The sequence below is a fragment of the Lampris incognitus genome, chromosome 7, assembly GCF_029633865.1.
Source record: "Lampris incognitus isolate fLamInc1 chromosome 7, fLamInc1.hap2, whole genome shotgun sequence".
Classification (NCBI taxonomy): Eukaryota; Metazoa; Chordata; class Actinopteri; order Lampriformes; family Lampridae; genus Lampris; species Lampris incognitus.
In genome coordinates this window covers 59,070,639-59,098,151 of record NC_079217.1, presented here as the reverse complement: position 1 = coordinate 59,098,151, position 27,513 = coordinate 59,070,639, and positions in this window count along the sequence as shown.

Genomic DNA, 27,513 nt, shown 5'->3' with positions numbered 1-27,513 from the left:
ATCCTAGTTGACAAATCAGCAACTGAGCTAAGCTAGGCTAAGCTCACCATCCAACGTACCTTCCATCTGCATGTGCAGACATAAAAAGTAATCCACAAGTTTGTCTCACTCTGTGGAAGTTGGACACATGACAAAAACCCTGCCAAGCGAACTATCCCTTTAACCGCTCAATGCCAGAGCTCGCTGTTATGGAGAAAGACCTCATTGAAACCTGCAAGGTTAATATAGTTTCCAATAGTCCTTCAGAGAATGTTCCAGGGTTGGTGAAGTTCAATATTAAGGGTTTAAAAAAAGTGTATGAACGCATACATGGGTTGGTTATATTGTTGTTATATTGACAGCCAGTAAGAAAAGTTTCCGTCCTGTTTGTCCATTAGTGATAAAATAGTGAGTGTTTCTGTATGTCTGCTGTAACGTCACTAGGAGGCGCCATGCAGTCTACTGGAATGTGTGACGTTGCATAGACTCAATGCTGAGAAGCTCCACCGGTGTCACTCTTCAATACAGAAGAGAGAAAACACGTAAAGCCCAAATCAACTTCCACAGACCTGATGGTGGAAAGTGACTCGGAAGGCGGCCAGTATGAATCAGGCTAACAGTGTCCTTTAACAAACACCTGATGTAATGAGCTTCCATCCCAGTGCTCCCAGTCTTACTGGCCGTGTGCTGAGCTGAAGTGACATCAGAATTTACACAAGACATCCGAGGGGTTTCTCTGATACCTTCACATAGTTTACATGGAATCCTCCATGATGGGAACATCCTGGTTAAAATTGACTTTCAGATCTGAGTTGGCTCAGCTCTTTATTTTAAATCATTCACATGAATTGTTAATTCACATCAAAATCTATCTTCCTAACTGTATTTTTTAAACAGTATCTTTATTTACTTTTTCTTTTAGAACATACATGTAAAAAAAAAACCACCACCAAACAAATGAGAAGAGAAGGCCAATTAATAAGGAAAGCAAAAGAAAAAAAGGAGGGGGGGTGGACACTATAACCCTACATATCAACATTCAGTTACCGTTTGAATTTAGAGCAACAGCAACAATAAAAGGAGGAAAAACAAGAAGAGGAAATCGTGTGCACCATAGTACAAAATCCAATGCGAAACATTCATCAACCCATGGTATTTAATGTCTCTCTTACAGCCTGTTAAACCCTTTAGTACAATAGCTGCCAACCTTGGACTGATGTAGTTTGGAAAAGGGGACCATATCTTATAAAATACATTTACCTTACACTTGGCTCTGTAAGTCACGTATTCCACATGTATAAGAGCAAATATAACCTTATGCCAACCTGCTATTTTAGGAGGCTTGAAGTAGGAGCTTTTAACTAGTTTGCTAGTCAGACCAAAAAGTCGACATAGAGGATCTTTTCCAAGTTGAACACCAAAATATTCCACAATATTCTTCCAATATTCATCAATATATACACATGTCCAGACACAGTGGATATAACTCCCCACCTCTGTATTACACTTTATACATAGCTCAGACTTATTATGATCAATTTTATGTCTAAGCTGGGGAGTAAGTTAAGGGCTAAGTTATATTTCTGGCGTAATTGTGCAAATGAAAACATTATGTCTTTCCCATATAAATGACCTATAGTGATGATCCCTTTATGTTGCCATAGCTCAAATCCAGCATCTGTAACTCCAGCAGAAAAGTCAATATTACCCCATACTGGAGAGAGGGAGGGTAGCATTCTTTCTTGTCCTTCTAATTTTCTAATTGCTACCCAAGCTTGTAATGTTGAGTTTATAATAATATTATTCCCCGTGATACTTTTAATTTTTTCCATTCAAGAGCAAGCGGAAGACCCACCAATGATCTATTGATCTGTGATGATCCTAGATCTAGCCATATAGATTCTGAATCACTCTTTACCCATTCAGCAATATAATGTAACTGCGAGGCCAGTTGGTAAAGTCTGATGTTAGGGACAGACAAGCCCCCCAGCTCCTGTGGCCTCATCAGTCTAGCTATCCTTATATGAGGCCTCTTCTTGTTCCAAATAACGGTGCTAAATTGCCTATTTATCTCTTTAATCACTTCAGTTTTAAATGGAATTGGGATCATCTGAAAGAAGTAGAGAAACATCGGAAGAATGTTCATTTTAAGTAATAATATCCGTCCCAACATCAAAAGCAGTAAGGAAGACCATCTCTCCAGGTCTTCATGTATACATTTTAACAGGGGTCCAAAGTTAGAGCCATACAGCTGTTGTAGTGAAGGTGATATATATATATATATATATATATATATATATATATATATATATATATATATCCTCAAGTAAGTGAAGCCCTGAGATGACCACTTAAACGGACAAGGTAAGGGAGGAGGTAAAGCTCTAAAACCATCCAGGGGGAGTGCCTCTGACTTTGTGAAATTAATTTGGAAGCCTGTAAACTTGCTAAAATTACTTATCACATTCAAGACTGCAGGCATGGATACATCTGGGTTAGTAAGAAATACTAGGATATCGTCCGCATACAATGAAATTTTATGGTTCCCGTTCTCAACCAAAACACCTGAGATAGAGGAGGATCATCTAATAGCTTCTGCCAGAGGTTTGATAGCTAATGCAAATAATAAAGGAGACACGGAACCACTTTATCTTGATCCTCAACCCAGGCAGAAGTATGAGGACTTTTGCCATTTGTCAGCACAGCATTTAACGGATTATTATATATAAGCTTCACCCAGCTGATAAACCCCTCCCCCAGACAAAATATGTCAAGTGCAGAAAACAAATAGGGCCACTCAATATGATCAAAGGCTTTCTCAGCATCCAAACTGACAAATATGCCATCCAATGTAGGAAGTTGGGAAAGTTGAATAATATTGAGAAGCCTTCTCATTTTGCTACAATAAGTCCTACCAATAATAAAACCTGTTTGGTCGTTCTTTACAGAGGGCATGACGTTCTCCAAGCGTAGGGCCAAGGTTTTGGAGAGCAGCTTAAAGTCTGCATTTAACAAGCTTATGTGCCTGTAAGAAGTGCATTCATCATCGGGTTTCCCTTTTCTAAGGATAATGCTGATATTGGCATCTGTAAGTGATCTTGGGAGGGAGCCATTTTCTAATTAATCATTTAAAATTTCAAGTAGAGGTCCTAAAAGTAAGGATTTGGACGACTTATAAAACTCGCACCTAAATCCGTCAGGGCCTGGAGCCTTGCCTGACTGCATAGTTTTCAAAGCATCCAAAATCTCTTGCTCTGTAATCCATTTATCTAATTCTTCCTTCTGCAAGTCTGTTGCCTTAGGTAAACTTAACACCGAGAAAAAGTTATCTAATAAGGTCTGATTATGTGTAGATTGTTCACTTGTATATAACTGACTGCAAAATTGTTCAAAAACCTTATTGATACTGTATGTATGTATATATATACACACACACACACACACACACACATATATATATATATATATATATATATATATATATATATATATATATATATATATATATATATATATATATCGGTTTTACTCTGCCCACTAGAGTCTTTGATGGATGAAAGACAATCAGGCCTTTCATTCACTAACCTGGCAAGGTACTTGCTGGGCTTGTTGCCAAATTCACACAACTTCTGTTTTGCAAATCTAATATTTTGTTCGGCTTTGTGTGTAAGTCAGGATTTTAGTGAAGCTCTGGTGGCCAACATTGCCTTCCAGTTATTCTCTGATGGATTTTTAATATATTCTTTCTCCAATTCTGAAAGTTCCAAGTTCCCGCTGAGCCTCAAGGGATTTCCGTCACTTACTCTTTACATATGGTATTATTAAACCTCTGGCGTAGGCGTCTGCTTGTTTCCCATAAGATTGAGGAGGAAATGTCAGGCATCTTATTTATTATATAGAGATTTTTGAATTCCGAATTAAAATATAAAATAAAACATGGATCACTGAGCAGCTGAGGATCAAATCTCCAAGTCCCTATACGGGACACATCCCCCTCTTGAAGAAGTTGTAGAAACATTGGGCTATGATCAGATATGGTGATATTTCAATAATGCATGAGTTTATTAGTGAAGCATCATCTTCGGGGCTAGAAAATAATCTATTCTTGAACTACTCTTGTGGGCATTTTAGAAAAAAAAATTCTTTCTTTCCCGGGTGTAACGTTCCCCAGGCATCTAAGCATCCCATCTCGTCACATGACTCCATTATTGGCCTGGCTCTTTTTGTAGGGGGATGCTTCTCCGCAATCTGGGGATCCATCAGGCAATGTAAATCTCCACCTATTATTAACTGTTCACATTAGAGTTCACCAAATTCTGAAAAAGCTTTAGAAAGCAAATCTGTTAGATGGTTGGGTGGGTAATATACCCAAAGGAGTTGAAACAAGTGCAACTGGACTTGGTATATACTCGTGAAGACGTTTCACCTCTCATCCAAGAGGCTTCCTCAGTTCGTGCCTTTCTGACTAGACCAAGCTAGTCTGACTGGCTGGTGATGAGACTCAGAATTTATCCTCTTGGAGTCGTTGTCAGAGCTATAGATGTCCATGGCTCTTTGTGTCGCGATGTTTACCAACGCCCGTCGCTAACAGAGCCATAGATATGATTGGCTCTTTTGTGTACCGATGTTTGGCTGCGCCTGTCGTTATCGGAGCTATTGATATGCGTGGCTCTCCTGTGCTCCGATGTCCAGCTGCGCCCGTCGCCATCGGAGCTATAGATTTGCATTTGTTTAGCAGCGACGGTTGTTGGGGGTGTTAGTTTCGACTTCATTATTCAGTGGTCATGAGAGTGGTTGGAGCCGTTAGTGACCGACTGTTGTTCTTGGAGGCTAGGCTTCTTGAGTCTCCTGGGTAGAGACGAAAGGACGGCATTGTAAGTGGGAGATAGGTGGTGTCGCAGACCTCCTCCTCTGTTGAGGGATGGTTTTTCCAGTTTCACATAGATGGCTTCTTTCACCCCTCTTTCAGAACATCTATCTTCTCTTTCCAAAATGTGTACATTGCTGTCCTGGAAGGAGTGTGTCTTCTCCTTTAGGTGTAGATAGACTGCTGAGTCTTGTCCTGAGGAGTTTGGCTTCTCTGTGGTGGGCCATCCGTTTGTGTAGTGGTTGTTTTGTTTCTCCTATGTATAGGTCAGTGCAATCCTCATTGCATTGTACAGCATACACCAGATTGCTTTTTTGGGTGTGTGATACACGGTCTTTGGGATGAACCAGCCTTTGTCAAGAGTGTGCTGCTGGGTTTGAAATATACCGGGATGCGATGTTTGTTGAAAATTCTCCTGAGTTTCTCGGAGACCCCAGAAACATACAGGATGACTGTGCTCTTCCTTCTGTTCCTTTTCTCCTCGTCGCTCACCTGGTTGGTCTTTTTGGAACGTGTTACAGTTTTCACAAAGGTCTAACTGGGGTAGCCCCAGGTTTTTAAAGCTCCCCTCAGGTGTTTGTGTTCTTCTCATTGGGCCTGAGTGCTGCTGGGCACATTATCAGCTCTGTGTTGCAGAGTTCTGATGACACCCAGTTTGTGTTCCAGAGGGTGGTGTGAGTCGAAAAGTAGATATTGGTCTGTGTGTGTTTAGGTTTCCTGTAAAACCCCAATGTGGAGGCTCCTGTCTTCCCCAATGTGGACGTCACAGTCCAAGAAGGGCAAACTGTTGTTCTTTACGTCTTCCCTTGTGAACTTATTGTTCTTGACCACTGAGTTGATGTGTTTGGTAAACGCTTGCACCTCTTGCGTTTGGATTTTGACCCATGTATCGTCCACATATCTGAAACAGTGGCTCGGAGGTGTTCCTCTGAAGGAGCTGAGGGCCCTGTGTTCTACCTCTTCCATATATAAGTTGGCCACAATGGGCGATACTGGTGAGTCCGTTGTACAGCCGTGTTTCTGTCTGTAAAACTGGTCCCTGAATTGGAAATATGTAGTGTTCAGGCAAAGGTCCAGTAGTTGGCAAATCTGGTCTGGGCTGAGGTTGGTCCTATCGTGGAGGGTGTCGTCCCGTAGCAAACGTTGCCTCACAGTTTCCAAAGCCTCCAGGTTGGGATGCAGGTGAATAACGAGGTCACGTAGTAGGATACCATGGTTTCATCCGGTTCCAGTTTTACGCCTTGGTGAGGTGTTTCGCCCACTAAAGGGGTCAAGATGTTGGCTATATGTTTGGCAATGTTGTACATGACCGAGTTTATGCTGCTGACAATGGGCCTGAGGGGGGTTCCATCTTTATCGATCTTAGGGAGTCCATATATGCATGGAATGTTATCTTGTGGGTAGAGACGGTGGTATTGTATCCGATCAATGGTTCCTCCTTTCTGAGTCTCATCACCAGCCAGTCAGACTAGCTTCGTCTAGTCAGAAAGGCACGAACTGAGGAAGCCTCTTGGATGAGAGGAGAAACGTCTTCATGGATATATACCAAGTCCAGTTGCACTTGATTCAACCCCTTTGGATAACCATGACCTGGATGAATGAGAATATTCACAGACACGTGGGCAATACACATTCATAATAGAGATATTTTTCCCAAACAGTGATCCCCTCACAATAACATACCTCCAACTATTATCTCTGACACATTTTTCAAGCTTAAATGGTAGTGATTTATGAATTAAGATAAAAACCCCTCTACTGTTTGAGGTAAATGATAAAATAAATAAATAAATAAAACACCGACCCACCCATTCACATTTTAACTTAAGATGTTCCTCATCTTTAAGGTTGGTTTCCTGTAACAGAGCAATTTTCACATCCTCTTTTTTAAGGAGAGTTAAAATGTTCTTTCTTTTCACTGGATGATGAACTCCTTGCACATTCCAAGTACAAAACTTAATGTCAGATGCAGTCATTGTTAGAACCGTAAGTGCCAAATCCTAAATCCTTACTGCTGTTGCCTATGATACATATTCTATCCATTATCATGCATAAATAATGACCTGCTGAGTGAATTATCTAGTTCGTGGTAACTGAATATAATTTCCTTACAGAATAGAACTGTGGCCTTCTCCCAATAAAGACTATGTACAACTATTGTTACTAGGTCCTTAAGATATAAAACAAGACAAGTATGAAAAACACACTAAACAAAAAATCTCTCTCCCCACAGGAATGTCCCCGAGGGAAAGCGACCCTTAACCTTACGCTAGATACAAGCATCATACTTTAGAGACAGCACCTCATTAAAACAAAACAAAAAAAAAACAAAACAAGAATTAATTAGTTAAAAAATAAATAATAAAACAATATAAGTAGAAGGTAAATAAAAAGGGGGCAAATGTCAAATGTCGATGATAGTGATAGTGCTTTGAAATGAAGGATGTAATGGTAACATAAGATATAATAATGATTACGACCATGCCCTTCTAAATTAAGGTATTGTGCCGAATAGGCAACAACCTTGAGGCAAATAAGCAAATAATAAAATAAATAAAATCAGTAGAATGTAAATAAAATTAAAATAAGAATATAAGATTAAAATAAAATAAAAAAGGGGCAGAATAATACTAGAATATGAACATCAATATTAGTGATAGTGCTTAAAATGAAGGTTGTAAATGACAAAATAAGTTATAGTACTACAGAGCTCAAAAAGGGTGAAATAGGAATACATTTGCCGTCTGTAATAGATGGCTGGGAAGATGACATGAAGAAGTGGCCTCGTATCATGTACGGTAGCATTTTTAGCTATTTTGTTGAGTCCGTTGCATGTGCTGGTAAGGCAATGAGCAATTTAAAAAGCTTGGAGGCATACCAACATCTTCAAAATAATAAAGTCGGCCGGGTGTTATTTAAGGGTGTTGGAAACGACCTTGTCTACCTAAAAGCAGACATAGAGCTGAGTCAGAGCCTGCACGTACCTCATCATAAGGCTTTGGGTGCTAGCATCAGTGACAGGTGACACACAGACAGCGGGTTGCTCATGTATTGCAGAGCTAGAATGCTCTTATATTCATGTGGCAGCAATTCTGTAGAAGGTCAGTAAAGTAATGACATGAAAAGACATGAAAAAGTGATTTTATTGTGAATTTTTTTGCAAATAAATACTGTACTTCAGTTAATTCACTGCTTAATATGATGTTGTTGTTGTTGTTGTGGCACACAACCTCATCTCACAACTAACTATGTACGTTTAGTACTGTGCTGAAGTACAATTTTGAGGTACGTTACTCGAGTATTTACATTTTATACTATACTATACTTAGTAGCACCTCAACCAACTACAACATTAAAGTTGCCTACTGCTTACAAATTAATGCATCAATATGATTCAATAACAATAATATAATAGAACTGACAGTAGCCACGATGCATTATTGAGTACTTTTACTTTTGACTCTTTAAGTACATTTTGTTGCTGATAATTCTGTACTTTTGCATTCTGAATGCAGAACTTTTACTTGCAACGGAGTATTTTTATACTGTGGTATTGCTACTTTTACTTAAGTAAATGAGCTGAGTAGGCTTATGATCGAAGCACTCCCATTTAAGCCACTCATTAAGTTCTGTCTGGTTGTACGTACAACCACGAACAGCACATGTTGTCCCTGAGCTCTGTATGTAGGTTAGCAACTTTTATCATCTTTTTTTAAACACGAACAGCAATAGCTAACATTTCTCCAGCCAAATCTGATGCCAGTCTGTGATACTGCTTCTGCTGAACACTGGAAGTATTACCTATAATTGTTTTATCAACACATTTATGTAAGAAAGTTCTTTTTTTTTATACGCTATTTCGCACCAAAATTAGTTTATCTTAATTTTTCATATGGTGTTCTCAGAATAAGAATAAATTTAATATCTCTTGTGGACATAGAAATAAGTGAGCTCAGGGCCCCTTCACTCTCAGAACGTGTCCACGGCCACCGAAAGACGAGATGCACTGAGGGCCTGACCTCTGCAGACACATGGGGTTGTCCGTAAGATGACCACAGGGCCGGACAGGAAGACACTAAACCAGACTGAAGAAAAGAAAATTATCATGACCATGAGACATGTCTGGAGGGGATCATCATTAATAATAATGATGATGATAATGGCAATATCAATAATGGCTGTGATCAATCAGAGAATGTGATGAATAAGTGAGTCCGCCAGCCATCCAGACATGAACAATACTACCTTCCGGTTTAGCCGCCATGTGCTCCAATTAAACGGACAGCCTCAGCTCTACATCTGAAGGTTGTTTATGATTATTCATTTGAGGCTTAAAGGCCTGGTGCCGTCTGCCCAGCCATCTTCCATTCCTTCTGGATTTCAAAGGTCAGTTTCCCAAAGGAAGTTCAGGAAACTGACTTTTTCACTCCAACATGGACTCTCATATTCAACAGCCCCTTTCTTGGAGTTTTACCAACCCAAGTGTTTCTCAGGACAGAATAAAAGACTGCTGGGTATTTTCACAGCAGGTGGTGGAGGAAACAACCCTGAGGGATCAACACTGAAATATTGCAGCGTTTGGCAGCCTATTTAGCGATGTTACGGCTGATGTTGACCGAGAGGGCACCTCCATAGTGTGGGATTTAGTGTAAAAATGGGATTATTTTACTTCAAATAATATCCATCCATCCCTTATCCAAACCGCTTATCCTGCTCTCAGGGTCACTGGGATGCTGGAGCCTATCTCAGCAGTCATTGGGCTGCAGGTGGGGAGACACCCTGGACAGGCTGCCAGTCCATCACAGGGTCGACACATTCACACCGAGGGACAATGTAGTACGGCCGATTCACCTGACCTACATGTCTTTGGACTATGGGAGGAAACCGGAGCCCCCGGAGGAAACCCACACAGACACGGGGAGAACATGCAAACTCCACATAGAGGACGACCCGGGACGACCCCCGCGGTTGGATTAACCCAGGGCTCGAACCCAGGACCTTCTTGCTGTGAGGCGACTGCTCTAACCACTGTGCCGCCACTTCAAATAATATTATAAATATTGGAAATTGTCTGGATCTGGTTCAGTTATCAGGATTGGCATATGGACAATATTATGTTAAATATGGTGTACAGGGACACAATAGACTATACACATCCATAGTATTAGACTATGGATGATAGACATGCATCTACATCTATACAGGTACGTCCACTCATTAACAAGTGTAAGCAACTGACGAAAATCAGTGAAAATAAAATGAGGAGGTCCATCAGCCTTTGACAGGGCTAGTTCAGGTTCATCAGCATATGTCAGCATTACTCCTAACGAAAACTATGCCAAGCAGATCAAATAATCAATATATGTGGCTTGCTGGTTTGGAGAAGAAAAAAAACCAAACTAGGTTGGATACTCTTTCATGAACCATTCAATTGATAATAATCCAAAGGAACGTTTTAGCAAAGTCCAGAGGGTGTTGTTGGCCCTAATGGGCCTCTGGAGGACTGGCGGAGTAGATAAACAGAATGGAGACATGTTCTTATTGATCCTGATCATTGCTGTGGGATGCTGAACACATAATCAATAACGGCGATCAGCACTGCTCCAGAGAACTGACCAAATTGAAAACACAGACATTATAAAGAACCATTTTAGCCCCTGTGGTCCTTAAATCTCCTCATCTAGAAGTATTTACTTTGAGAGTTGTGCGAGCTAGTCATATCCAGTCTCTCATTTCCTCCTCCGCTGAACACAATGTGCCCTTATCTGTAACTTCAACAAATACTGTCTGTCTCTCCTCACCTCTTGGGGCTCTAGTTTTCTCTTACACCATCATTTTAGGTTCATAGGATGATTATCAGGGTGCTTTGGATCTGACCTTTGACCTCTTCATTCTCGGATAGTTGTAATGGTGGTGAACTCGGATGTCAGCCTATTTCTACAGCTGCACTCAGTTTACATTTCACTAAAGTATCTTAAGACTTGAGCCTCATTGCACAGAGAACATGTAAAGGTGTAATATACACACTCACTAAAGGCTCCATACGCGGCAGCTGACACGTATGTGTATCAGTTGATGAAGACAGGGCGGACAGGTCACCCTGCTGTTCAGGAAACAGTTCAATCTCAACGTAGCTTAATTGACCTGAGAGAGAAAGAGTATACCGTCAGGGTTTAATTTATAGACAGGTTTTTAATTTCCGCTTCCAGTGCAGGAAGATGGCGGCACAAAGTCACATTTGCAGCGGCCTCACCCAGTGCCAGTGTGGGAAGATGGCAGCGCAAACTTACGTTTGCAGTGGCATCACCCAATACCATCCATGCAGTGTCTTTGTCCATGTCTGCGTTTAAGTTTTGTCTTAGTTTGATGGCTGGGAGAGCTGGCGCTGGATCTGCTGAGAGCTCAGCCTGCTGCGTCCCGTGGGCCCAGGGACCATGGCCCTGCCCGGAGCTGCACACAAAGAGGAAACACCGAGGGCGGTCTGACAGGACACGAAAACGGGGCAGGCTAAGCTAACTGCTAGCACATGCAGACCGGCAGTTCCAATAACACCAAGGGCGGTCTGGCAGCGGCCTCGCCTAGCATTGACTGTGTGTTTGGTGTCGTCGTGTGGAGTGTGGGGAGGTGTGTCAAGGGTGTCTGTAGGGTTGCCAACTCCTTGAAATGGAAATAAGGAACAGGAGACAGGGACGGGAGTTGGATGGATGGGGCGGCGCAGACATAACAAATGTAATGTGCCTTACACTATACACACACACACACACACACACACACACACACACACACACACACACACACACACACACACACACACACACACACACACATATATATAAATAAAGAACAATTCCTTACTTTAAGGAACGGTTGGCAACCCTAGGTGTCTGGCTGGGAGAGCTGGTGTTGGATCGGCTGGGGGAGCCTGGTCTGCTGTGTCTGGTGGGCCCAGGGACCATGGCCCTGGCTGGAGCTGTGCCCAAAGAAGAAGCACCGAGGGCAGTCTGACAGGACACGGAAGCGGGGCAGGCTAAGCTAACTGCTAGCCCATGCAGACCGGCAGTTCCAACAGTCATCCTGGCGTTCGCTGTCTTGGACAGTGAAATTCTATTTATTTATTGATATGTTGGGCATATTTTTTTTGTAGTTTCGTTTTTTTTTTTTTTGTAGTTTGGACATGTGTTTTTGCACTGCTGTGGGCTGGGGGAAGCAATATTTAATTTCATGCACTTGCGTACATGATACGAAATGACAAATGGATGTTCCTGATTAACACATAACCGCAGTAAATACAACGAACACAATATGTGCACATCTGGCAGGAACACAAAGATCCACAACACATCCTCTGTGGATGTGTTGTGGATCTTCGTGTTCCTGCTCTCTGATCGGAGCAGATGGGCTGCGGCACATCGACCAATAGAGTTGAATAGAAACCCATCGCCTCAACCGAACGGCTTACATTACAAGGATACAGTAACCAGTCATAACCACACAAAACCAAAGTAGAAGGGCTGTTGATATTAACACGGATCCAGAAACCGTAAAGAAAGAATACGTGTTTTTTTGTCTTTGCTTGACATAAGATGGTTGGTGTAAGGCTTTTCCATTGTTCTTGGAAAATGTGGTTTTGGATCGTCTAAAACTGCAACTTGGGGTTCGTCTGGGAAGACAAGGCAACAAGGAAGGAGGCACTGAGGATACGTAGTAACATGAACTCCAGGTTGTTGTTTCTTTGCTTTCCTGTTAATGTTTGTTTTACTTCTTCTTCTTTTTTTTTTAACTGCTATTATCTTTTTTTTCTTCTCTCCCACAATTATGGCCAAAATAAAAGGTGATGCCAGCTAAACTCATCCAGAAGTCAGACTATTGTTTTTTGTTAATGGCGCTTTTCATTGCCTTAAATTGAATTCCCTGGGCAGAGCCGCTAAACTAGCCTATAAGATAAAGAAAACTAAAATAAACGGCACTGCAAAGCAAACTAAACCAGTGAAAATGAGTTTAAACACATTTTAAAGTTGGTAATCCGATTCCATTTTTCATTTCTAAAAACCTTGGACACGTCATGATAAAACATTCAAAAATGTTTGGGTAGAAAGCAATTAATATTTTTTTATACCTTATTCCATAACTGTTCTCAACTATCTAAATAACAGAGGGCGTGGTCTAATCCTCATTAATATTCATGAGCTGATCATTGACTGACAAGTTCAAGCAAGGGTTGGTGGCAAGGGCGGGCAGGGTTTCATCTTTTGGTGATTTGATCCGATTGGCTGGATGTAAAGGCGTGTCTGACGACGTCATGACTATCAGAAATGAAAGCTCAGCTGAGAGGCTGAACCAGAGGAAACTCGTTTGTACAGAGCAAATTTAAAAACTGAGCTATTTTTCTTCTTCTCTTTTTTCTTAGGAAAGAAACGGTACAAAATATGTGATGATCAGAGGAAGTCATGTTAGAAAATATCGAGTTTAAATTTTGGTCTGACTTTAATTATTCTTAATGAAACTAGCTCTAAATGAAACAAGGTATTTGATATTGATTTAAAAGCTCCACAGTCCAATTAAGTTTGATATCAGGAGTAATTGGATCATCCCTTTCAACAGTCTGATCATTTATACGTCCATTTTGTGCAGAGCGTTGGTCCAACCCACTTTCTTAAAAGAGATGCTGATTGGCTGGAGGGGAAAGAGGAGGATGAAGGGCAGACAAGGAGGTTTGGAGGAAAGGCTGAGTCACAATGTAGGGTGCGATGGTGTGACTAATTGACAGGCTCAGCAGAAAGGACAGAGGGGAGGAGGAGGAGGGTGATGAGAGGATGTTGTAAGATGAGGTGGAAGAGCAAGTTGGAAAAAGAAAGGGGAGCGAGAGAAATTTGAAAGGAGGGTGCAAAGGAGGGAAAGACGATAATGTAACAGCAAATATTCGGAGAAGCAACGAAGGCACGGGAGAGGAGGGAAGGGGGTGAAGATGGGCGGACGGAGGAGGCAAGGGCAGGAGAAGAGATAATGGGAAACGACGTGAGATGATGGGAGACGGGAAGAAGCGGGAGGCTGACAGACATGGGAGAGGAAGAGAGAAGAGGAGGCGGGGTTGGAGGGGAGGACGAACAGCCAGATGAGAGAACAGATCCAGATGGAGGGATGTAAAGAGGAGTGAGGAGGGAGAGGAGAGAGGAGAGGAAAAAGCAGCGATCAATAATCCGGGAGAGTCTGATACTGGAAACGCCCATGGTGAAGGGCAGCGTGTGGGAGGAGGAGAGCAGGGTTGCACACACACTCAGAGTAAACTCCCTGTTTTTCTGAGCTTCTCCTCACAAATGTTGCCTTCATGTTTTCACCTCCAAGTCCACTTCCTGCCTCGGTTCCTCCTCCACACATCGAGGGAGTGCATGCCAAACCACCCTCTCCCTGGGCGAGACAGGCTAGCTTGCATCCGCAATCATGAACCTAACGATGCAGATTTCCACTGAACCTGGGAAGGTGGCCAGGTGGCACGATAACAACACAAAATAATGATCATAGCAATATGTTAATAACACTGACAAAACAATAATAATGAAAACAGCAATAGGGAGGCAAAGTTAAAACCTACACCTTCTATTAGGTATATTCGTACCGGAGAAGAGTCGCCCGAGTTCATCCCCGCACTGACCAATGGTTATTGGAATTTCAGGGGTTTTTTTGGGTACACATATATGGCTATTAAATACAAAATACCAAAAAATATACACATCAAATTTCGTTGTAAAACAATTCCTTTTGTCTGCAACTGCACAAAAATAATCAGAATCAGAAAAGATCTGCTCAGATCATACTCAGAACAAAACAACCCCAACAGCAACCCCAACACCAACCCCAACAACAACTACTCCACATGGATCATTTAAGCCATTTCACACTGGGGTAGAAATGCTACCACCAGAGAGCCACGCTATCACATTGCCTCCCTATAGTAACAAGAAGAAGAAGAAGAAGAAGATGCATGATTATATTTATATCGTCTCAGACAAGCAAAGCAGACGTTTATTTCTGCTCACTATCAAAACACTACGCGGGCCGCACAAGTTTCCCTCCAGAGAACCTGAAGGAAAGTGTCGGCTCAAATCACTGCGGAGGTTTTTCTTTGTTTACTACCTTCAGGACGTAAACCGTCGCTCTCTGCACAGACAATCATACTGCTGAGTCCCAATGCACACAGCGACTGCCTGCTCTGTGGTGTCATATGTAATATACAACCCTCTAGCTCTGTGTACTGTGCTACTGTCTTAGTCTGTTAGATGCACTGTTGGCTGTATACCATGTGTATAAGTATGCACTGTAGCTCTATGTAGACTTAATATGCAAAATGGCTCTTGAGATGTTTCCCTTTAGGGCTTTAAGGAGCGTTACGCTAATTTAATTCAATTTAATTCATCCATCCATCCATTTTCCGCACCGCTTATCCTGCTCTCAGGGTCGCGGGGATGCTGGAGCCTATCTCCCAGGAGTCAGGCGGAGAGACACCCTGGACAGGCCGCCAGACTATCGCACAGGGCCGACACACACACACACACACACACACACACACACACACACACACACACACACACACATTCACACCGAGGGACAATGTAGTACGGCCGAGTCACCTGACCTACATGTCTTTGGACTGTGGGAGGAAACCGGAGCACCCGGAGGAAACCCACGCAGACACGGGGAGAACATGCAAACTCCACAAAGGACGACCCGGGACGACCCCAAAGGTTGGACTACCCCGGGGCTCGAACCCAGGACCTTCTTGGTGTGAGGTGACCGTGCTAACCACTGTGCCACCGTGCCGCCCCCAATTTAATTCAATTCAATTCAATTTTATTGTCATTAGACATAGCCAGAGCACATGTGTAATGAAACGGGGCTTGGACCTCACCAGAAACAGTGCAAAAAAAGGGGGGGGTGGGCATACTTTGGAACATAGCAATGTAAACAGATGCATAAAATAAGAATAAGACCAATTAAGAATAAGACATACCACACGGATCAAACATGATTGTACAAACTATAATTAAATATATATATATATATATATATATATATATATATATATATATTTAAGGTGGGGGGATGTGCAATGTCCTGCTGAGAGGAGCAAAGTAAACTATAGTCTCTGATGTAGAAAAAGACAGTAGTGCAACAGAGACACAAAGTGCGATCAGCGAGTGGTCAGGTTCAGCTGAGTAAAAGGGAATAATCTCTTTTTGAGCATTGTGTTTCAGGCTCAGAGGCTCCTGTAGCGCCTCCCAGAGAGCACGGGGGAGAACAGTCTGTGGTTTGGGTGGTTAGGTTTTCTGCTGATGCACTGCACAGACAGTGTTTGCTGTAGATGTCCTGTGTGGCCAGGAGCTAGGTGCCCAGGATGTGCTGGGCAGTCTTGACCACCTGTTGCAGGGCATTCCCGTCAGCTATTGTACAGCTGCTATATGAGACTGAGAAGCAGTTTATTAAGATGCTCTCAGTGGTGCTATGGTAATAGTTCACAAGGCTCTTGGGTGACAGGTGGGCCCCCCTCAGCCTCCTCAAGAAGTAGAGGCACTGTTGAGCCTTTTTGACCAGGAAGCAGGTGTTAATTGTCCAGATGAGATCCTCAGAGATGTAGACTCACAGGAATTTAAAACTGGAGACATGCTTCACCTCGGATCTGTTGATGTAGATGAGGGAAAGTCTGCAGCTTTTGATCATCCTGAAGTCCATGATCAGCTTGGTCTTTTGGACACTGAAGATGAGGTTGTTAGAGGAGCACCACTGTGTCAGATGATCCACCTCATCCCTGTAGACTGTCTCCTCACTGTTGGTGATTTGGCCAATAACTGTTGTGTCATCTGCACATTTAATACTTGTATTGGATGAGCAGATAGGCAGGCAGTCATGGGTAAAAAGGAATAGAAGAGGGGGCTCAGAACACAGCCCTGAGGGGTGCCTGTGCCAAGGCTCAAGGGGTGGAGCTTGGTGGCTAGTTTGGAGGGGAGGATTGTGTTAAAATGCTGAACTAAAGTCTACAAACAGCATACGGATGTAAGTGTCTTATTGTCCAGGTGGGTCAGGGCAAAGTGTAGTGGAGTGGAGATGGTGTCCACTGCAGAACTTTTGGATCTTTAGAAGAACTGGTGTGGGTTGAGAGTGTGGTTGTGTGTGTAGGGGAGATAATATCCTTGATGCGAGCCACGACTAGTCTTTCAAAGCATTTCATGGCAATGGGGGCGAGTGCGATGGGCTGGTAGTCACTTAGACATTTAACTGAGGAGTGTTTGGGGACAAGGATGATGGTGGAGGTTTGAATAGTAAGGTGAAGACCTCAGCCAGCTGGTCAGCACATTCCCAGAAAACCCTACCAGGTACACCATCTGGGTCAACAGCCTTCCATGTGCTCACTCTGCATAGTGATCCTTTGACCTTGACAGTGGACAGAGTGACCACCTAGTCTACTGGAGTAATCTGGGTTTTGGTGGCTGGCTCCAAGTTATCAATGTCTAACCGAGCATAGAAATTGATGAGCTCATTGAGGAGGGAGGGGTTATGGACTGGGGGAAGTTGTTACAGCTTATGGTTCGAATACCTTGCCACATATGTCAGGGGTCGGCATTACTGGAGAAGTGGTCCTCAATCATTGTGGTGTAGCTGAGCTTGGCAATTCTGATGCCCTTATTGAGGCTGGCCCTTGCTGTCCTATAGACCTCACTGTCGCCGGATTTAAAAGCTACATCTTGGGCTTTCAGCAGCTGGTGAACCTCACCAGTCATCCAACGTTTTCGGTTGGGGAAGGTGCAGATTTTTTTCTGGTTGTGAGGGTCTTTGTGCAACAGTTGATGTAGGATAGCACAGTGGATGAACATTCATTAATGTCTATGTGAGAAACATGGGTGGTTGAATGTATAAAAATACCCCAGTCTGTGATACCAAAACAGCCCTGGGGTTCAGAGACTGCTCCTTCTAGTCAGACAGTGACTGTCTTTATTGCTGGCTTGACTCGTTTTATTACATGTCTGTAGGCTGGGGCCAGGAACAGATAGATGGGGTCAGACTGTCCGAGGTGGGGACAGGGAGTAAGTAGCATTGTACGAGTAGCCTTAATATTTGTGTAAAGGTGGTCCAGGGTATTTTGTCTGCTAGTGGAGCAGGAGACATGTTGCTGGAATACAGGTAATACAGTCCGGAGGTTAGTATGGTTGAAATCTCCACTTATGATAAAGGCATTGTCTGGGTGTTTGTTCTGTTCTTTGCTGATAGCACACTGTGGCTACTTAAGTGCTATCTTAGTGTTAGCACATATGGGGCTGTACAAAGCAGCAATGGCTGTGAACTCCCTGGGCAGGTAAAAAGGCCAACACTGAACCATAAGGAGCTCAATGTCTGCTGAGCAATGTCGCTCAAAATAGCTGTGCTATTGCACCAGGAGTTGTTGACATAAATACACAAACTTCCTCCACGGGTCTTGCTGTAGTCTGCTGTCCTGTCGGCACAGAAGGCTGTGTGGCCTACTAGCTCGATAGTCAAGTTGGGGATGTTGCTGCTGAGCCAGGTCTCCATAACATTAGTAAACAGCAGTTCTCCAGCCTTCTCTGAGATGATAGCCTGAGTTTTATGTCATCCATTTTGTTTGCTAGTGATCGGACACTAGCCAGGAAGATTCTTGGGGGGGGGGGGACTTTAAAGGGAGTGCTGCTTAGCTTAGCACGTAAACTCTCTCACGCACGAATGCACACTCACGGATAACTGACATTGAAATACATAGTCAGACCCTTCTCTATTGGAAAAAGAGGAAGAGTGGGAGGGGGGTTGGAGAGAGAAAACACAAAGACAGGACATTAACTGAGAATGATGGAGAAAACAAAAATGAAAACATTCATTCATTCCTTCATTCAAGAACTTGTGTATTAGATAGCGAGTGTCAGCAGAGTGACAAAGGGAGAGACACTGAGGAAGGAGAGAGAGCGAGAGAGAGAGACAGAGAGACAGAGAGAGCAAGAGAGAATGAGTGGCAAAGAGACTGAAGCTATTCATTTTAGGAAATGGGAACTCCTCGACATGCTGACAAAGACAAGCGCTGTGGGGGAGGATAATGAGAGAGAGAGCGGAGGCCAGGGGGGGACAGAGAGAGAAGGGGAGAGGTCTGGACAGGGCATGGAGGAGGAAGGAAAATAGATTATGGTGGCGAGATACAAAGATACAGCAATGCCTTTATCGCTCTTAAACACCAATCTCTACCTTCACCTCCGCTGATCCTCCCCTGATGGCCTGCCCTCTTCTGAAGAACCCTCCCGTGTTAATGGTGACTGCTGTTACTACTTCTAGAACAGAATTTCTAGAAGAGAATTCCACAGGTACATTTTTGCATCAATTATACATTTTAGCATCTAAATGCTCTTAAAAAAACCTGCAAGTTATCTTCGCTGTAACCGAACGTGACATGAGATCTCTTTCTCCAGTCTTGGAGCTTCTTGGTGGGTACACGGTCATTATCACTGCGGCTTTCTGTCTGATCGCTAACGCTAGGTGATCGCTAAGTGTCTTCACGTCTGATGGGCTTCATCTGCACTCTGGATCCGTACATCAACTGCTGTGTGGACATGTAGTGAGCAAAACTACCAGATAGCTGTGATACTGATTCAAACCAAACTAATTATATCACAGACATCCCATCCTTGAAAAAAAACGACTTCTGGGAGGTTACCTCTATCCACCAATACCCCCCCCCACCGCCACCACCTAAACTGCTGAAAATATGATGAACTATTATTCATCCATTCTTTCAATCATTCATTCATTCATTATCCAAACCACTTATCCGTATTCAGGGTCGCGGGGATGCTGCAGCCTATCCCAGCAGTTATTGGGGGGCAGGAGGGGAGACAACCTGGACAGGCCGCCAGTCCATCACAGGGCTTACACACACACACACACACACACACACACAATCACACACACACACACACACACACACACACACACACACACACACACACACACACACACACACACACACACACACACACACACACACACACACACAATCACACACACACACACACCTAGGGACAATTCAGTACGGCCAATTCACCTGACCTACATGTCTTTAGACTGTGGGAGGAAACCGGAGCCCCGGAGGAAACCCACGCAGAACATGCCAACTCTACACAGAGGACGAGCCGGGATGACCCCCAAGGTTGGACTACCCCAGGGCTTGAACCCAGGACCTTCTTCCTGTGAGGCAACTGCGCCAACCACTGGGCCACTGTGCTGCATTATTATTGTTATTGTTATTGTTATTATTATGTTATGCTACTCTTGCAGCCTTAAAAAATATCAAACAAAGAAAACTATACATTTATAAAAGATTTGCATTAATTTGTTTAGTAAAGACCATATGTAGTATATATTTATTCAGTCTACAACACTACCTGTTAACTTCTTTAGTAACAGTAGCTTCGCCTAGTCTACAACCGTCTTAAGAGAAGTTGCTCGGAGGCGTGTGAGGGGTTAATAAGTTGTCAGAGAAGAAGACAGTATGTAGTAGAGGACATGACTGTAGTAGAGGACATGATACAGTTGTGCTGTGGGCTGGAACGGAGAGCCATGTGTATGCAGGTTTTCATTCCAACCCGACTCCACGCCAGGTGATTTAACCGACACATTCTTCCTCTTTGGCCGAAGGGTTGCTAATCAGTGAAACCACCTGGTGTGGAGTCCGGCTGGAATGAAGACCTGCATGCACATGGCTCTCCATGACACACTGAAATGATTGTTTTTAAAACAAGTCTACAGGGGGGCCCGGGTCTCATCAAGGAAAAAGAAGCAGGTAGTTTAAATATGACACTGAAGCTGGATTTCAGTGATGCTGGAGGACGGACGGCGCCTGCCAATTCACCTCCACATGTCTCGCAATCACACATACCACAGTGAGCCATAGAAAACTCACTGCAGCACACGGTGCAGCAGTGTCCAGAACCCAGCATGCACCGCTCTGCACCCTCACCCTCACCATGACGGGTAGAAGGCCGGGTTGGTGTCCGACGAGTATGGCTTTAACTTGCTCATGAGTATGAGGCGCCAAACCGGACAAACGCTGAGCAAACCCTGTGAGAGGAAATGGGGATCCATGCACGAGAAAGGAGGAGTTACTGCACGAGAGAGGTTTACTTGGCGAAGCGTGAAGACTATACCAACACTGCAGATGATTTGATCCGCAGACTCCATCCAGACTGTGCAGAGCTGTACATCAGGCCCAGACCTTGCTGGCGGGAACAGTGCTGCTCCATTGATATTATTTTACTGGGATGGTAGCAGGCCTACTTGCAGTAATCCACACTGCGTCTTGCTTTATTCAGAGCGCATTTTGTCGGTTGGGAATCTCAGAGCATGGTGAGTACTCTTTATCAGTCTCCGTCTAATCAGAAATAAACAGAACACATGCCTACCACGTTTCTAAACAGGCTTGTTCTTTGTATATAATGTCAGAGATGTACGAGGGGTGGCACGGTGGCGCAGTGGTTGGCACGGTGGCCTCATAGCAAGAAGGTCCTGGGTCCGACCACCGGGCTTGTCCAACCGTGGGGGTCGTCCCGGGTCGTCCTCTGTGTGGAATTTGCATGCGTCTGCATGGGTTTCCTCCGGGTGCTCCGGTTTCCTCCCACAGTCCCAAGACATGTAGGTCAGGTGGATTGGCAGTACTAAACCGTCCCTAGGAGTGAATGTGTGTGTGTGGGCCCTGTGACGGCCTGGCGGCCTGTCCAGGGTGTCTCCCCGCCTGCTGCCCAGTGACTGCTGGGATAGGCTCCAGCATCCCCGCCACCCTGAGAGCAGGATAAGCGGTTTAGATAATGGATGGATGGACGGAGATGTAAAAGTATTTATTTGTACTAATACTTCATCGTTGAGTGTGAGTCACTTTGGAAAAAGTGGTCTCTGTCACATGGTGGGACTCATCCTTTCTCAAACAGTAACATCCTTTCTTGCACACAATAATAACTCAGTCTCTCTCGCACAGTAACTCGTTCTCTGTCGTGCATCTTAACAGTCCTTCAATGTCTCTCACATGCATGTGTTTCCCTCTCACAGTTCTTGCTTGGTTTTTGTCCGGTTTAGTGCCTCATACAAGAGTGCAGTGCAACCGGATCCTGCAGATATGGGAGATTTGACCTCACTCGCGGGTGTCAAGGAGCAAACATCAAATCGTGGGAAAATTCTGGAATTTCCGGGATAGCTGGGATGTATGCAATGGCATTTACATGAATTAGCTCTCCTTGTCTCATTCAGAGTACAGTACGGTTTGTGTGAGGTACAAAGCCACAAACCTGCTGTTTCCACAGCGCACACATGCCATCATTCTAAGAATACTACTGCTACTACTACTGCTAGTACTGCTACTACTACTACTACTACTACTACTACTGTCAGCTGCTCCCGTTAGGGGTCACCACAGCGGATCATCTGTTTCCATCTCTTCCTGTCCTCTGCATCTTCCTCCGTCATGCCATCCACCTGCATGTCCTCTTTGGCCCTCCTCTTCTCCTCTTCCCTGGCAACTCCATATTCAGCATCCTTCTCCCAATGTACCCAGCATCTCTCTCCTCCACACATGTCCAAACCATCTCAATCTTGTCTCTCTTACTTTGTGAGCCACCATTCTAAGAATGAATTTTCTTTTTTTTTCTTTGTGTTACAGAACAAGTCCTCCTTTCATCCATCCATCCATCCATCCATCCATCCATCCATCCATTATCCTGACCGCTTATCCTGCTCTCAGGGTCGCGGGGATGCTGGAGCCTATTCCAGCAGTCATTGGGCAGCAGGCGGGGAGACACCCTGGACAGGCTGCCAGACCATCACAGGGCCTACACACACACACACACACACACACACACACACACACACACACACACACACACACACACACACACATTCATACCTAGGGACAATTCAGTACGGCTAATTCACCTGACCTACATGTCTTTGGACTGTGGGAGGAAACCGGAGCCCCCAGAGGAAACCCACGCAGACACGGGGAGAACATGCAAACTCCACACAGAGGACGACCCGGGATGTTCCACCAAGGCTGGACTACCCCGGGGCTCAAACCCAGGACCTTCTTGCTGTGAGGCAACCACGCTAACCACTGCGCCACCGTGCCGCCTACAGAAAATATTTCACTAAGAAATCCAATGGGCAAAGAAATGAGACTGCTGGAAATGCACACATGCAAAACAACAGGGAGCCAGCTGGGCACACACATACGTGTATGCTATATTGTGAGCACTGAACCCAAATTGTATTTACACAATAACACATTTTTGTTTTTTGGTATTGGCTTTGCTTTGTGAGACAAATTGGTACAACAGTCTGATCTAAGCTGCACAGTACAACACACCTCACACTCACTGTGTTGTGTGACATTTTGTCCCAGATGTGTCGGACAATTGTATGCTGATGACACCATACTTTAATATTCAAGGCTGGCTGTTTGGTAGAGCTTAATCAGCAACAACAGAGATGTGGATGACTGGAGAGTCCCAAACAATGATAGGAGACAGAGAGAGAGAGAGAGAGAGAGAGAGAGAGAGAGAGAGAGAGAGAGAGAGAGAGAGAGAGAGAGAGAGAGAGAGAGAGAGAGAGAGAGAGAAAGAGAAAGAGAGGTATGTGCAAAACAGAAGGGAGGGAAAGCTATTAGGAAGAGAGGAAAGGATAAACCAAGAAAGGGTTTTTAGATTGGGTAGATTGTGGATAACCATTCAGACAAACAGACAGATAGAGATAGACAGGCAGACAGACAGTCAGATAGACAGGCAGGTAGACAGGTACATAGACAGGCAGAGAGACAAACAGATGACGCTGTACAGTGTAATACAACATTGACGTTTTAAGACACTGGCGTGTTAGAAAATAACCTATAACGTAGGCAAAGTTTAATCTTTGGTGAGTTCACCTGACGTTTGCGGATGACACCACCATCATCAGACTCACATCTGACCGTGATGAGCCCACTTACAGACGGGAGCTGGACCACCTGGCTTCCTGGTGCTGCCAGACCAACCTGGATCTAACCCCCCCCCCCCCCAAAAGACAGTGGAGATGGTGGTGGACTTCAGGAGAAACCCATCCCTGCCAACCTGCATAAAACTGTACGTTTACTTACTTTTTGCTGTTTATTCCTTGCTAGATCTGTTTCATATATAAATAATTGTTTTCATCTCATCTGTGACAGCATTTTCTTGCACTCGCAATTGTACCAACAACGCCAAGCTACATTTCTAGTGCATGTTATTGTACATGGCAATAACAAAAATTCCGATTCTGAGTTCAGATATAGACAGACAGACAGACAGATAAATATGTCTGCCTTTCTAACTGCCTGTCTATAGACAGACAGAGAGAGAGCGAGAGAGAGAGCGAGGCTATGTTCTGTTTTCGGGCACTGTTATTGTCCTTTATGTGAAAATGCTTTGCAATACAAATGTATATTTGTCATGCTAATAAAAGCAAATTTGAAATTTGAACATTTGAAATTTGACAGACAGAAAGAGAGAGTTTGAGAGAGAGAGCGCACGAGAGAGCGCTTGTGAGAGAGAGTTTGAGATAGAGAGAGCACGAGAGAGAGTTTGTGAGAGAGAGCAAGAGTTAGAGAGAGACAGTTTGAGATAGAGAGAGAGAGTTTGAGAGAGAGATCAGGTTTAGAGAGAGAGAAAGAGAGAGCAAGAGAGAGTCAGGAAGGCAGGGAGACAATGGATAGAAAGTAGTGGGAATAATCTTCATCCCACTGAATGTTTGAACAGATGGCTACTCCCTCCACACACACAAACATGCACATGTGCGCGCGCACACACACACACCTTTGCACACATGCATGCTTACACAAACAAAACAACACTGTCATGCATGTGCGTGCGCGTACACACACACACACACAGACACACACACACACACACACACTGCAGCCTGTAGGAAAGAATGCACATGCAAACACTCTCCCTAATGGAGAGCTTGTCAACATTCACAAGGGAGGATGGACTGTGTGTGTGTGTGTGTGTGTGTGTAAACATACTAAAACTAGCCATTGGTTTTCAGGGTGTCGATGTGAACCATTAAAACAGCTAATGGGTGGTGGCGTGTTACATTGAGAAGGGATCCAGCACCTCTTCATCAACACTAGTGGAGACGAAGCAAGCAGCAGAGCAGGTCGTGTCTGGAAACCCTGTAGAATAAGTTTGGGGGGGAACTCAAAGAAAGGTGGACCAGTTCATCTGGACACAACCTTTATTGAGAGAAACGTTTCACCACTCATCTAAGTGGCCTCTTCTGTCTCACCTGACTGCAGGTATCTTCTTCTTCTTCTTCTTCTTCTTCTTCTTCTTCAAGGCTTCCTCGTTAGTGAGGGTTGCCAGCACCATCAGGATGATGTCAAACAAGTCTCCTCCAGTTCTTTTTGTCCTGAGCTGATCTTGTTGCCTCCAATATTTTCAGACTAAGCCATTCTTTGACGTCATCATGATACTGTCTTTTTGGTCGGCCTCTCTTGCACTTTGCTGGGGTAGTTCCCAAAATTGCTGTCCTCGTTCATTTACTTCCACCTGAACGACAGGTATGCCCAAATAATGATAGATTTCTTTTCATTATAGGTGCCATTAGTCCTCTTTTTGTTCCTAATTCATTAAGGATGCTGGCATTCGTTCATTTCTCTGTCCAACTTATTCCAAGCATCCTACAGTAAAGCCACATCTCTGCAGCCTCCATCCTGTCCACTATCACTTTCTTTAGTGTCCAACTTTCAGCTCCGTATGACAACACTGGCCAGACAAGTGCTTTAAGTAGACTGACTTTCACTTCTTTTCTTATTCCCCTCTTTCCATATTTGTACCATCTCCATCCTTCTTTTCTTTGCTAGGGTAATTCTGATTTTTATGTCATCTGTACAATCACCGCCATTTTTCTTAACCGAACCCAAGTATTTGAAGACTCTCTAGGTGTTCTACATCTTGTCCATCTACTGAGATTGCAACATCTCATTCACCCTCTTTCACGCTCTTTGTCTTTTTCACATTCAAACTGAGCAACCTCTTTTTCCCTGCCTCATTCACTCGACTCAACATTTCATTTGGATCTTGCTGTCCATCAGCTGCTAGTACCATGTCATCTGCAAATCTAAGATTGCTTATCTTATAACCACCTATGATCACTCCATATTCTGAAAGTACACTCTGCAGGTATACAGTGGATAACAACTGAAACTAACTGTATGAAAATGTAAAAAAAATGTAAAAATGTCATTAAGAAAACACCTGAAATATGCACCGAATCAGAGTAATTAGAGTCATAGCTATTGTGACACTGACAGTGGCTAGTGTTGTAGGTCAGTGAAGCCCTGTTGGAATATTACACATTCCACCTAGTGGTCAGAGATGAGAACTGCACAATGATGTTGCGATGCCGCTATGTCTCTTTGTGTTTTAGCTAGAGAAATTATAGTTTTTGAAAAAAAGATACAATATTGTGAAAGATAAAGATAGTATTGGTGTGTGTGTGTGTGTGTGTGTGTGTGTGTGTGTGTGTGTGTGTGTGTGTATGTCTTTAACATCAGCTGTAGCTGATTCCAGGGTATGACTGGATCGATGTATTGGTTAACATTGTTTGCAGTGCATGCAGCTCCCTCTGGGAGCCCCGAAAGATACACGGGTGTCTGACTTCATTTCCTTTTCATTTGACCTCGGCTGCTGGTGACTGTATGGTAACTATGGTAATGGGGAAATTTGGCTATCATACAGTTTGACTAGCATACAGGTAACATACAGTTTAGCTATCATACAGCTAACATACAGTTTTGCTGACATACAGTTAACATATAGTTTGGCTAGCATAGTTTGGCTAGCATACAGCTAACATACAGTTTGGCTAGCATACAGTTTGGCTATCATACAGCTAACATACAGTTTTGCTAGCATACAGCTAACAGACAGTTTGGCTAGCATAGAGCGGTAAGGCATCCCCCTGAGATAATGTTGATGCTTTGCTCCTTCCCAAAGAGGAGGAAGGAGGTTTGTTTTGCTTTAGTTTGACCGCTCAGGATTCCCAACTCCCTCAACAGGGCCGGGCAATAATGCCATATTAACGTTTACCATATTTCATTAGTAGATTGTTTCATGATATCGTGATATCATGATACACAATTTTGTTATCTAAATTAATGACAAGATTCCATTATCCATTTTTTTTTCATAAAACGAGGTCTGAAATATTTGAGGGAATATTATTTGTATACCACTTCTACTTGATATCACGCTTTACTTATTTGCTTGTTTTTTTAATCACACTTTACGAATGTAATGTATAATTTGATGACATTCAGCTGGATTCTTAAATGTGGTATTTTTGCATATATAGGAAGATGTTGTGGTACATGTCAATATTGTGTAATATAACCATCATGATGATAATGTTATATAGCTCACACAACACTTCTGTCAACCAACCTGTCTGGTAGAGACTTGGTCGAGACACGTCATAGTAGACACACAGACCGACACAGTCAGACACACACACAGACAGACAGGCTGAAAAGTTCAACCGTTATATCACACAGAGTTTCCTCCCCAAATCTTTACATTCACTCCTCTCATTATTCTCCTCTCTTTGTCAGCATTTCCAATATC